Raw genomic sequence first — 12,227 nt, 5'->3', positions numbered from 1 at the left:
ACATGAGTCGAGATTATTTCTGCTCCTCTGGCATTATTTTTCCAAAAATAATAATAATTAGCAAGCATTATACTATATTTCCCCTAACAACCCCTTTATTTAGGTGCTTTACAAAGACAGTATTAGAATAAAAGAAGCTACTGGCACTTCTATTATTATAACAGATGTCTCGTGAGATGTGATGATGTGCAGGTTACAACATTCTGATAGCGATTTCTAATGCATTACAGTAGGACATGGACCCTTGAGAATCACATGAAATTCTCTTCCATCTAGATTACATTTTCTCACTGTCCCAAAGTGCTTGATATGAACTGACACAGCCATAAATATGTTTATATAAATGGCGCGCTGTCAGAGTTAGATAGAGAAATATACAGCCCTGAGTGAAAAATAATTTCAGATACTTTTCAAGTGCTTTTTGCTGTTGTAACAGTAATTCCTACAAATCACAGGGTAGACTATGTAAAATAACAATACTACCTACAGATTTAGTGAAATTTGTATTCTTTGAAGAACTTTGAAAATTTGTGTTCAGATAGTACCTAAGTGTATTGTGTAGGATAATTTAACTTTCTGGTGGTTTATAGATCTCCAGTTCCCTACACACTCTCTTGAAAAGAAAACCAAGGGCTCATCTCCTTCTGATAAATTATGAATGACCTGTGATCACTGCATGTATATCTAATTGATGAAATAAATATAGTAACAATATTCTAAATGTATACACAGAAGAAATACATATATTAACTGTGTTACGAATTGAGAAAATATGTATTTCAACACCCTCATAAGATTATCAACAACAGAGAAATTAAATTTAATGAATGCTTAGAACAGTGTACACACAACACAAGTTGTTGATATTTGGTAGATTTGATAGGTGTTGGTAGTTGGTAGTTGTTGATATTTGGTAGATTTAATACGTGAAATTTGTAAATAGCTTCAAAATTATTACATTGCCTACACAAAGCCTCACATGAAATTTATTTCATATTTTAAATATGACTTTCCCTTTGTCCTTTTACTTTGTCTAAAAAACTAGTAGTGTTATATATGATTAAGCCCTAAGATTGAGTTGGTTCACTAAATGTATTATTCAGATTTTTCAAACAGTTGGATGGTAATCAGAGGATTTTGCCATGTTGCATGATTATTCGGAATGCTGAAATATTTTAGTATCATAATCCAAATTGTAGCACTTGTGCTACAATTTTTTATGTCACCAATTTTTTGTCATACTCCTGACTACTATGCTCATTCTATTTGTCAACAATTTTAAGCTTGCCGTTATTTAAAGCTTGATTAAAACCTCAACTCCTTCATAAAGTATTCTCCAAATTCTATGCTAATTTATTTTTTCTTTAAACTTTGTCAAATGTAGGCAGCGGGGACATTTTGAAAAACTTCTACCTTTCTTTATTGAATCTTTTATTTTATTTTTTATTTTTTAATTGATATTTTATTTATTATTCTTTTATTTCCACTTTTGCTCAACAAACTTGAGAAAGTCTGTTAAGAAACTTCACAAGTGGACTATAGGTTTTATACGAAAATTCAAAGGTCCAACAATGTTGAAGGAAATCTGGAAGAAAGAATAAATTGGATATAATCTATAAAATCTTGAAGTGTATTATATATGCAGCAAAGAGTTAACAACAGTTGGCCTTTTGCCCTCAGGTCTTAAGAGATGACCTCCAAGCCTTCCTGACAAAATTGTCTTTATCTACCTGGAGATTTTGGGCTATGCCACTTAGTCTATGCTAGAAATGGGTGGTCAGCCATGTCTAATGATCAAACCCCAGGAAAAACTAGACTCCAGATTATGAGATTTTCTTGTTGGTAATATTCTGTGAGAATTGCCAGTTATCACTGTAGAGAGAAATATGAGCCCTTCACACCACTCCTCTAGCAGATAACAACCAGTAGCCTGGCATCTCTTCTGCACCTGCCCAATACGCCTTTTCTTTTTGCTTATTTTAATCTGTATTCTTTCACCATAATGAACGGGAGCCATGAGCATAACAACTCTTTCTGAATACTGTGAGCCTTTTTATTGGTTTGTGACCCTGAGGATGATCTCAGAGGCCTCACAGACAGATGTATTATAAGACTATAGTAATTGTCAATTAGGTGTGAAATACAGAAAAATAGGTCATTGGAACAGAATTTACTGTGTGGTCCAATAAAGTAGCCACCAGTTACATATGGTTGTTTAAATTTAATTTTTAATGAATTACTGGAAGTAAAATGAAACATTCAGTTCCTCAGTATATACATATGTACATGTCAAATGCTTCATATACGGTTAGTGGTTGTTGTATTGGACTACATAGGTATAAAACATTTCTATCGCCACAAAAACTTCTGTATAATGAGAGTGAAGTTTCCAATAAAAGGTCCAGTTAGATAGATAACTATTTCAGATAAATTATACGTTAGAATTTGAAGGTAAAGTTATAAAACCTCTAGAAAATTACATATGAAACTACCTTCATGTCCCTTACACAGAGAACAATTTCTTAAAACAAGACAAAAATACTAAGTATTAATGGAAGCTATAGGGCTACATTAAATACAAATCAGTTCTTCAAATAACATCATTAATAATGTAAAAAGGAAAGTCAGAGAGTGGGAGAAGAAACTTGTAATGGATATCATTAACAAAGGGCTTGTATCAAGAATATAAAAAGTAAATTTACAAAAAAAAAAAAAAAAAGACAAACAGTCCCATAAAAAATTGGATGAGACTTTATCAGGCATTTCACAAAAGATAATATCCAAACAGCCAATTCATACACAAAAATGTACTACACTTCAGTAGTTATCAAGTCAATGCTCCATTAAAAATACAGTGAAATACTACTGTATACCACTAGAAAAGCTAAACTAAGAAAAACTGAGCATATCAAGTGATGGTGAGGAAGTGAAACCATGAAAATTCTCACACTGTGCAGGAGAGATTGTAAATTTTTAAAATTACATTTGGAAACTCTCTGACATAAATTTCCATGTTAAACAAGTACATAACCCATGACCTAGCCATTCCTCATTTGGAAATGTATATAGCTGACACTCTCATGTGCATCAAAGACATGTATGAGGATAGTAATTTCAACATTATCACTAATAGCTATGAAGCTAAAAGCAATCCAAGCACCCACCAACAGTAAATCAAACAAACTGTGGTAAGTGTGATAATAAGTATACATAACCACTGCTGCAGGCAACAATGTAGATGAACATGAATACTACTGTAGTAAAAACATAATATAGAGGTGATATGCAAAATAATGTATTATATAATTTGTATACAAAGTTCAATAAAAAGGAAAATTAATTTACGCTGTTAGAAGCCAGGATGGTGGCTTTCTTTGAGTGAGAGGAGAGTATAGATTTTGGGAGGATGACACCAAGATTCTCTGCATTGCTGGTACTGTAATATTTCTTGATGTGGGTGGTTACAAAATATGTTTACATTGTGATAATTCATCAAGTGATACATAGGATTGAATGTACTATTGTGATAATTTAATAAAATGATTCTAAAATCTTATAACAAGTAAGATAGAGTATAATACCTGTTTACTAATAATTGCATACATTCTGGAGAGATGCTAGTCCAGTTTTAACATGCTAAAATAAGGGGAAAACAAAATGATTCTGGGTGATTTTAGTAAATAAAACTAGTAAAATTACCAGTAATAACTAATTTTTTTTAAGAGGGGGGAAGGGCAGGGAAAGAGGGAGAGAATCTTAAGCAGACACTGCTACAAGGAACTAGATCTCATAACCCTGAGATCATGACCTGAGCTGAAATCCAGATTCAGATGCCCAACTGACTGAGCCACTGAGGTGCCCTCGCTTATTTTAATGGTTTTAAAAATAGAGAGGAGATAAAGAAAATGTAACTCCTTTGAGTCCTTAATAAAGATTTTTATAATTCCCCCATGTGTTTATTAACCATTTACCATTCTTTTAAATAAGACAGACATTCATGAGTGATCATTTGACCTGGAAAAATATTTTAAACTTCATTATTTCAGAAGTGTCAATTTCAGTTTGAACAGTGCAGTATTTTGTTGCATAATGAAGATAGTGCATATAAAATATAAGATGGCATGTTCTCACTGTGTGAGTCAAAAGAGTGAACAAAACATTCCATGATCCTCACCATCTTGGAATTTACAAACTAGTAGTTTATATACACGTGACAAGAAGTAATAAACATAAAACTTCAAGAGTGGTAATAAGTGTTATGGAACATAAGTCTGTTGTGAAAGCATATAACAAGAATGTGTACTAATTTTAATACCCATGCTGATATTGACTGTTAAAAGATTAAACTTGTCTGAATTTCTCTAAGTTCTTGTGAAAAGCCCTCACTTCCCAAGAAGCTTTTCACATACCCTGAAATGTGTAGGTATTTGTCTAGTTAATTGTTCTAATTCAAAATGTAGTAAAATGTCTCTTTCTTCCTAGAGAGGCCAGAAGTTATTGCCCTGAACTAGGTCCATTAAGTAAGTACCTGGGGAGACAGGAGCTTTATCTTTCTACATATTTACATATCAATGAGTATTGAGCCTAGAGATTTGGAGAAAACTCCACATCTTAAAAGCTGAGACAGAGAACCATCAGACACCTCCAGAGATTGTATTCTCATCTCCAATGGCTGGAGGAGAGGGAAGACCTTTTCAGTAAGGGGAACAGCTACCTTCTTCAACCTTGTAAGTAGAGGAAAATAAGTTTTCCTCGTGCCTCACTATGAGATCTTTGGTTACGCGCATGAGAAAATTCCCATCACTGGTTCACAAGACTTCACCTCAGAAGTAAAAACTAGGGTAATGGGGGGGGGCAGTGTGAAGTAATAATAAAATAATAAATCTGTCCAATCCAGTGCAACTTGTGTGTGCATTCAAGATACCATAATAACAATGAATATTTAAAACCCATGGGGCACCTGGGTGGCTCAGTGGGTTAAGCCTCTGCCTTCAACTCAGGTCATGATCTCAGGGTCCTGGGATCGAGCCCCACATCAGGCTCTCTGATCACCGCTTCCCTCTCTGCCTGCCTCTTTGCCTACTTGTGATCATTCTCTCTCTGTCAAATAAATAAATAAAATCTTTAAAATAAAATAATAAAATAAAATAAAATAAAATCCAGCACTTGGGTGGCTCAGTCCTTAGGCAGCTGCCTTTGGCTCAGGTCATGATCCCAGAGTCCTGAGATCAAGCATCGGTTCCCTGCTTGGCGGGGAGCCTGCTTCTCCCTCTCCCACACCAGCTGCTTGTGTTCCCTCTCTCGCTGTGTCAAATAAATAAATAAAATCTTTAAAAAATAAAATAAAATCCTGCACTAATACTCAAACTTTGTGAATACTTATATGTGCCAGTTGCCATTCCAATTTCCCTACACAAATTAAATCACTGAAAATCTACAGCAACAATTTAAAGTAGTTACTATTATTATCCACCAATTCACATACAGGAAAAATAGAGACAGAGAGAAGTTAAATGTCTTGCCTAACTGAAGTGACAGTCTCTAATTTGGTACATTTAAAAAAGAGAGAAAATGCTGAGAACTGAGGAAGGAAACTTAATTTTTATAGATCTATGACAAGTTAGCATTGCATTTCTTGTTTTTCAGCCCCTAATAAGGATCGTATAGAAGCATTTTAGTTCTAACACTATATAGGTATTCCTGAATAGTCTCATATTTTGCTTAAATTGCACACTAAAATATCAAGGCTTATTAAGAGAAAAAAAGAAAGAAAGAGAGAGAGAGAGAAAGAAAAGGGATAAGGTTAGAAGCAGACCACTGAAAATCCATGCAATTTTGTAACTGTAGAGCCCTTGAAGAGAGAGAGACAGAGAGACACAGAGAGGAACAAAGACAGAGACAAGGAGATGGAGACAGCGAGAAGCCAAATACAGCAGGGCAGGTAGCTAGTTCCTCATGGGCATTCATAGGCAGCATCATAGTCTTACTGGCCTTCAAAGTTGAATTCCTCTTTTCTCCATCAAATGTGGATCCTTGAGGGGATTCACTTCCAAAACCATAGGACATCAGATATGCACTATACTTTTTTTTCTTTTCTTTTCTTTTTTATTACCATGAAAGAAATGTTTCACATTTTCCTCATCTGTGTTTTCTACTTCCCAAAATAATTTCACGTGATACACTCAAGGAATATCTTGAAGCAACAAACTAGCTACTACTTCCTCTAAACAAAGGCACTTTTGTGGGATTTTTAGCTTATTCTTAAGGTTTTTATGTTATTGATTTGCCCTTTCTCTGTGAAAAAAAGCTTGTCAATTACAGCCTGAAAACAGTAAGGTAACTGAAAAAAATACATATAAAACAACTTGATTACTGGATGATACTAATATTTCTTCATGTGTGAGATGATTTGCATTAGGGTAATATATTTCTAGCAGAATAGACTGGACTCAGAATAAGTATTTAATGTTTGGCTTAGTCATTGATGAATTAATTTATGTATTAAGAAATACTAATCTTGGGGTAACTGGGTGGCTCAGTGGGTTAAGCCTCTGCCTTCAGCTCAGGTCATGATCTCAGGGTCCTGGGATCGAGCCCCGCATTGGGCTCTCTGCTCAGCAGGGAGCCTGCTTCCCCCCCCCCTCTCTGCCTGCCTCTCTGCCTACTTGTGATCTCTGTCTGTCAAATAAATAAATAAAAATTAAAAAAAAAAATACCAATCTTTTAAATTTTTATCACTGGCAGTGTATTTTCCAGATAAAATTTATATCATTACTTTGTAATGGATCTTTCCTCAACCATGTGGTAGCTATTATAAACAATTTCAAGTTTTTGTCTTTATTCTTCACTTTGCAATTTACTTCCCCTTGTGTACAGAGATAAATTAAGTTTTCACAGCCTCAATTTGTTCATTTATAAATTGAGGAGGTAAGAATTGAAAGGTATCTTTCATGTCTTGACCAATTCTGGCCAAAGCTTTGGAGAGGATAAATGTACATTTAATTTTTTTTAAATGATTTTATTTATTTATTTGAGAGAGAGAGAAGGAGAGAGAGAGAAGGAGAGAGAGCACAAGAAGGGGAAAGTCAGAGGGAGAAGCAGACTCCCTGCCAAGCAGGGAGCCTGATGTCGGACTCCATCCTGGGACTCCAGGATCATGACCTGAGCTGAAGGCATTCACTTAACTAACCGAGCCACCCAGGCGCCCTACATTTAATTTTTTGAACTCACATTCTTTAGGAAAAAATTGTCTAAATTATGTATGTATAATATAGACACATAATCTGAAAAATAAAATAGTGTGCTCTCCTTCTGACCAATTTGCTTTTAATATTGTAAAGATGTATTTCTTTTCTTTTTTTTTAATATTTTGTTTTTATTTATTTGACAGACAGAGATCACAAGTAGGCAGAGAGGCAGGCAGAGAGAGAGGGGGAAGGCAGACTCCCTGCTGAGCAGAGAGCCCAAGGCGGGCCTTGATCCCAGGACCCTGAGATCATGACCTGAGCTGAAGGCAGAGGCTTTAACCCACTGAGCCACCCAGGCACCCAAGATGTATTTCAATTAGCTTATAATCCACATTCTTTACCTACTTTTTGTAGACTGTGAGAATTTTTTTTAAACTGTCACTTATTAGATGAACCATAAGAAACAAAAAAATTTAAAAAAAAATCCTGAACTTTCTGTGATATTCCTATTTTAATCACATCTCAGTTCATATGCTTACTCCAAAATTAAAAATGTAAAATACCCAGTATTCATATTAGTATTATTTATGACCTTGTTTTTGTTTAGCTTTCTATTCTTGTCTTAAGGCTGTGAGATTTCAGAATATTACATTACTTAGATGTTAATGACTCACAAATTAAGATCTTACTCTTGCTTTCCACAATGCTTCTCCAAATGCCAATTTGACATTCCCAATCCTTATAGTTTATTCAGGGATCTAGCTTGTTCCCCTCAGCTCTCCAAATAAACCTATTCTTAATTCTTAATCCTGGCTTGCCCAACCTGAAATGGCTGCACCATCTACACAGAAGTTCAAGTAAATACCCAAGTTTGTCTTATCTGCATCTAGCATATCTAATTAATTAAAGAACATTGGGATTCTTCTTCAAAATACGGCTCTTATTCATTTACGTATCACCCTATTCTGCTTTGTTACTCTCTGGTACAAGCCACCATTATCTTTTGCCAGCACTATCACACTGATCTGCCAGTTCCTGGAACAGACCAAGCCTTTCCACTAGCTACTCTCTGTCTTGGTCACTCTTCCTTCTGGTTTATATATGTTTCCAGAACATAGTAAATGCTCAATAAATAGCCATTCAATGAATATTTATTACTAGCCTAACAGGAAAAAAAAGATAAAAAATGAAAATTTTATTAAAAATATAATAGATATTGGGACACCAATAGAGATTGGTTTGGTCAGTTAAGTGTCTGACTCTTGATTTTGGCTCGGGTAATGATCTAAGGATCACCAAATTGAGTCCTGCATAGGGCTTCACACTGGGTGTGGATCTTGCTTAAGATTCTCTCTCACCCTCTGCCCACTCCCACTCTCAAAAACAATTATAGATAGATAGCTAATAAAGATTGGGGCAGTAAAATCTTTATATAAGTGAGATTACAACTCAGGAAGAAAATACAAACTTTACATCCAAAAAACCCCAAAACATAACAAACAAAAGTTTTAAAAATCAGAAATTCAATTGATATTATAGATTTTTACATACACATACTTCTGCCAGTCTTTGAAAGTTGAAATAGATATTAAGAAGATACTAATTTTTCTAGAAAATCTAATTAAGAAAGAAGTAGAAACACAAAGAGAGTGTGCACACACTTTTTAAAAGCAATAGGGACTACATCTCATTTTGAAATATCCATAAAACTTGATTAAATTTTATCAGCTATTTCATTAAATTATCCATAAATTAACTCTAAATAGTAAAAATCATTCAGGTTATTCTCTGTTCACAAGATAATATAATTAGATTAAATTATGAAAAGTTGTGAAAACATATTTAATAAATTTAGTATTTCTAACTAAATTAGATTTATTCCATGAAACAAAGAGTTCCTTAATAAATATCCATTAATGTCACATCAAATTAGTAAGAAAAATCACATGATAATTCTAATAGAAGATCAAAGTATTTTGCTCTCATTTCTGATTTTGCTTACATTTCTGATTTTAATTATCTTCTAAAAATAAAAGTTTGCCCTCCTACTTTAAATCATCTGCTACAATAAAATTTATTTAGAGCAATTTTTATTTAAAAATTATCATTCTACTTTATCAATTTTATTAATATTACAATGAATGGTATGAGATTATTGATATGATTAAAAAATAAAACTAGAAGGTATCATAAATGAAAAAGGATACCTATGTTCATGGAGAAAGAGATTAAAAGGATAAATTATTAACATTGATAGCTCCTCCTTCAATATAAACAATATGAGCCGGAGGAATTACTTGCCCTTCTCCTTTCAGTTTCAGTTACATTAACCAAAGACATATACAAATAAGAGTGAACCTGTATCTGCCCCAGAAGAAACTAGGATTGCACACACACAGTGGCAAGGTGTGAGTTCAACATCTAAAACAAGACTAGTGGTTCCAACTCTAGGTGATAAACAGCGCCATCTGGAGTGTTTCATAAAAATCCAACAGAACTAGAACATAGTTTATTTTATTATTTTTACTTTATTTGTGTACCTTTCATTTATTTCCATTATCAGACAACTTTGGGAATGGTTATTTTAAGAGAAACCATCATTGAGAGAAAGATCAATTCTATTGCAATTAGGAATCTTAAAAAAAAAAAAAAGTCAACAAAGTAAACCACAATGAAATTTTCCAGCACCCACGACACAGAGTGGTACAGGATATAGAATAAATAAATTTATGATGCGGGACGCCTGGGTGGCTCAGTTGGTTAAGCAGCTGCCTTTGGCTCAGGTCATGATCCCAGCGTCCTGGGATCGAGTCCCACATCGGGCTCCTTGCTCATCAGGGAGCCTGCTTCTCCCTCTGCCTCTGCCTGCCATTCTGCCTGCCTGTGCTTGCTCTCTCTCCCTCTCTCTCTGACAAATAAATAAATAAAATCTTTAAAATAAATAAATAAATAAATAAATTTATGATGCAACTGTTGGTGGGAAGGCAAAACTTATTCCACGGGCAATTGCATCAAAAGAACCTACTACTAATGTCACCATGACATTTATCTCATGTGACACATGTTTTTCATCTACTCCTTATATTTAATGTGGCCAAATATTGCTCGTCCCAGCTGAATTATAGATGATAGTCTCATCTGAGAATGGCAGCATACCACTAGGATCACATTACTAAGATTACTGCAACAAATATAAAAATGAAGTGTTGACAAAGAGGCAAATTTGCTGTTCTTCCTTTTTCATTCATTTTCTGAACAGGCACGTGGATCCTTAATTTTTCATTTTTTTCTTTTATTAACATATAATTTATTATTTGCTTCAGGGGTACAGGTCTGTGAATCACCAATCTTACACAATTCACAGCACTCATCATAGCACATACCCTCCCCAATGTCCATAACCCAGCCACCCTATCCACTCCCCCTCAAGCAACCCTCAGTTTGTTTCCTGAGATTAAGAGTCTCTTATTCTTTGTCTCCCTCCCCAGTCCTATCTTGTTTCATTTTTCCCTCCCTTCCCCCCACGATAATCTTTCATTATTAAACTACAATAGATTTAATTTTCTCTTCTTTCAACTCCTTTAAAAGATTTTTTTTTTAAAGATTTTATTCATTTATTTGACAGAGAGAGAGCACAAGCAGGGAGAGTGGCAGTAAGGAGAGGGAGAAGCAGGCTTCCTGCTAACCAAGGAGTCCAATACTGGCTCCATTCCAGGACCCTGGGATAATGACCTAAGCTGAAGGCAGGAACTTAATCGACTGAGCCACTCAGGAGCCCTCCCTTAAAAGATTTTGAGTTAAGAACTGACAAGGAACTTGGATGGCTTAGTCAGTTGGGTACCTGCCTTTAGCTCAGGTTATTATACCAAAGTTCTGGGATGGCGCCCTGCATTAGGATCTCTGCTCAGTGGGGAGCCTGCTTCACCGTATGTCCCTTACCCTTTGCACACTCTCTCCCTCTCTCTCTCTCTCTCTCAAATAAGTTAATAAAGCATTACAAATTTTAAAAAACTCACAAAATTGAGCCTCCCGAGTAAATACAGGACAAGAACAAATTTTTCACTTGTTCAAATCTGCTCTTCTCAAAATTATGATTAAAGTGATTAAGTAGTTTAAAAGAAAGCCATCAATTTAAGAAATCAAAATAAAATCTTTCATATAAGTAGTTACTAAAAGAGGAAAGTTAGTATCTAGAATTCTTTTTCTCATTAAGATGTGAGAGAACCTAAAATCCACAAATCTGAGATCAGTAGGTTAGTTTGAAACTGTCACATTTGAAATGTGTCAGAGGCATTAAATAGCAAGTTAAATAATACAGAATACTAAATCAGAGATTATGACAGGACATTTGAAGAGTTTCTAGAGAACTGTGAAATAATATAAATATTATACAAGATAAAATAAGAGATAACAAATTGAGAAGGAGAAGCCCTGCACCCATCAGTTCACCAAATATGAAGAAAAAGTTCACAAGAGTAAAAAGTGTAAAAGACATCCAGAATAAACTTCACTAGCCCTTCCACTTTGGACTGGAATGTGCTGGAAATAGTGGAAGAACATAGGAAAATCACCAGCAAAACATCTTTCCCATTTGAACTTTTGGTAGGGTTGAAGGATAGATGTACAAATTCTAGTTTATATTAGGAATAACTCCAGATTTCCTTAAGGAAAGCAGATAGAAGATAAGCAATACTTAAAATTTGTAACTATGTGTGGAGATGGATGTCAACTGGAAATTTTAGTGACCATTTCACAATGCATACAAATATAAATCATTATGCTATACACCTGAAAATCATACAAGTTATTTTTCAATCATATCCCAATTTAAAAAAATCAAGTAAAAATTTTGAAGCAAGTTTTCTGAGCAAAAAACATTGTGAGGTTTTTTTCCCTCAAAATATTACAACATCATTAAAATTTTAGCAGGTTTTTATTTAACGTTTACCACACACCTGCAAATGTATGAATCCTGTAGGTTACAATAGTAAACAAGATATAACCTTTGCTTTGCAGTCAAGAGAAATCTCACAATTTTAT

This window comes from Lutra lutra, chromosome 15 (assembly GCF_902655055.1).
Source record: "Lutra lutra chromosome 15, mLutLut1.2, whole genome shotgun sequence".
Classification (NCBI taxonomy): domain Eukaryota; kingdom Metazoa; phylum Chordata; class Mammalia; order Carnivora; family Mustelidae; genus Lutra; species Lutra lutra.
The sequence above is the reverse complement of the archived record's forward strand: the minus strand, read 5'-3'. Positions refer to the sequence as shown.